The sequence below is a fragment of the Capsicum annuum genome, chromosome 11 (genome assembly GCF_002878395.1).
Source record: "Capsicum annuum cultivar UCD-10X-F1 chromosome 11, UCD10Xv1.1, whole genome shotgun sequence".
In the NCBI taxonomy this organism is placed as follows: Eukaryota; Viridiplantae; Streptophyta; class Magnoliopsida; order Solanales; family Solanaceae; genus Capsicum; species Capsicum annuum.
Genome location: NC_061121.1, coordinates 162,908,371 through 162,911,015, shown reverse-complemented (window position 1 = coordinate 162,911,015; position 2,645 = coordinate 162,908,371).

The following is a 2,645-nucleotide window of genomic DNA, read 5'->3' as shown; positions in this document are numbered from 1 at the left end:
GATCTAACTCTTCGCCCGGGTGTCGGATTTGGGCAAATTTGGTATTGATGGAAAGCTTATTAAATTTCCCACACAACAAAAAGTAAAAATCTTGAAAATTCCACATATATAAAAGTGTATTCATCTTTAAAGTATGTCTTTGACATCTTTGGGATGAATTTAAGCTAGGTAGAAGTATGGGGTATTACATCTCCCCAAGCAACCCATCTATATAAATTTAGACCAGGGGTATTTCTATTGGTTTTCCATTCTTATTTTTTGCACTGAAAGGCTTCAAAGAACTTCTTAAACTCCATTGCACCATTAAAACCAGTCCAATCACTATTAAATCTCTACGCTGCCATCAAATATTGATCCCTTCTAAAAAATTGATGCATAAACATGAGCAAAATCGTCATTAAATTGTAGCAAGGTATTAACACCACCTTCTTGGTCCCTTTGGCTTTATCAGTTCACACCTATGAAACTTAACTATAAAATGCAGGATCTTGTTTGAAGGATCAATGCCTAATCAATAAAAAACTAAATTCACAAAATCATTATACTTTATGTGTGTTGACACAATAACCTGATCAGTAATACATAAATCCCATGCATGAAAGTGGATCCATCTTCTCCACTCACCTTATTCTTCCTACCCATCAATGTCAGACAGTGCTTAATCTCTAATTTATCATGAAGTAGTGTTCAAAACTACGGATGATCAAAGATTAACCATCTTCTAAACCTTTCTTCTTAATCTTCTAGGAAGGATAACAACAATCTCAAAAACTAAAACCTGATTGAGAGAAACCCTTGCTGCTACTAGATTAAGTTCTTCCAATAGATGACCCATCTATTGTAACAAATGGGAAATTTGTTGGACTATATGCCCATCAAGAAAAAACAAGTGCTCCGTATGTAAGAATGCTACCCACAAAAGAACTACATGCCCAGACATAGTGCACCATGATTTTTGTAATAGTAAAACTTATGTAGTTATTTGTTATGGACTTTGAAAATCTTAACTCATTGTTAGGGATATAAATGATATTATTTATTATATTAAAAAAATATAGTTTTATTAACTTGTGCATCAATAAAAAAGAGGTAACAGGAGCTAAATACAACAGACTACAAAAAATATTTTTAGCAGATTACCCATCTATTACAACAGATGGACATTTGCTAGAAGAACATAATACAGTTCATCAATCTGGATTGTGTTCAACCAACAGATGATCAATTTATTACAACAGATGGGTAATATATTGGAAAAACTCAAAACGCTTTCTACTAGAGTGTGTTCTTCCTACAGATGGCACATCTACTGCAACAGATCTGCTAGAAGAACACAATAAGTTCTTGCCACTAGTTTGTGTTCTTTCAATAGATGACCAATCTGTTTAAACAGATGGTCCATCTGTTGGAAGAACTAAATAAAATTGTTATTAATAAAAAATAATTATTGAAAAGGTGAAAGGTCATGACTTTTTTATTATTTAATAAGGAAAAATAGTTCATAAATAAATAATAAGGAAATAAATGATAAACATAATTTAAAACTGTAAGCAAATGGTTATTTAATTTTAATAACCAACGTTAATATTAAAAAGGTGAAAAGTCATGATTTTTCATCTTTTTTATTTTTAAATCTATTTTTTTAATTTAAATAATTGAAAAGTCACCAGTTTAAATAAATTAAGGGATATCATTATTAAAAAAGAGGTGAACAGTTGTGATTTTTTGTCTAACACATTCAAAATAACTGATGAATCAGATTCCCTATCTGTTGCAACTGATGAATCAGTTTTAGAAAGAAATCAAAACATCTCTTCCAACAGATGGTCCATCTGTTATAATAGATGAACCATCTGTTGGAAGAACTCAATAAAAATGGTTATTAAAAAGGTGAAAAGCATGACTTTTCACCAATTTGATTTAAATAATTGAAAAGTCACTAATTTGATTTAATCAAGACATGTAATTAATAAAAAGGAAGAGTACAAAGTCGTGACTTTTTTCCTAACACATTCAAATTCAATCCTCTATAAATAGGTATCTCCTTACTCATTCATTCTACTCCACTCTGTTTATTTCGTGTATCTTGTCTTTCATAGAAACACCATTTATCCCCAACCACTTCTCTTCAAAGAGCAGATTTTTTTGTCGTCTGGTGAGGTATGTTTTTTATTTTTTTTTGTAAAACTACCAGTTGGTAGTATATGTTATATTACATTCAGAATTTTTTTCTTTTCCTTAGTGTTTTACGTTTTTTGTTACTGGATGAGTGTTCTAGTATGGTTGATCCAGTTTGGGACATGGCGATTCTGCGTGACACTGTGCGGGAACTTCAAAGGTAGGTTAATGAACTCCAATAGGAGTTGAGCTCCATGAAAACAAGGATGGTTCATGAGATTCAAAAGCTGAGTAGGGTCGTGTTGCTGCCGGTTGACAATAACATTAATAATAATAATAATAATAATAATAATAATAAAAATAAGGTTATGTTTTTCTTTTAGCATTTGTAATGAATGAAAAATCTATGTTTGGTCATACTTTCTATGTTTGGTCATACTTTGACTTTATTTGTTATTAATTTTCATTCTGCCTATTACTTTTTCTTAACATGTTGTGGTTCGGAGGTACGTTTGAGAGTTTACAAT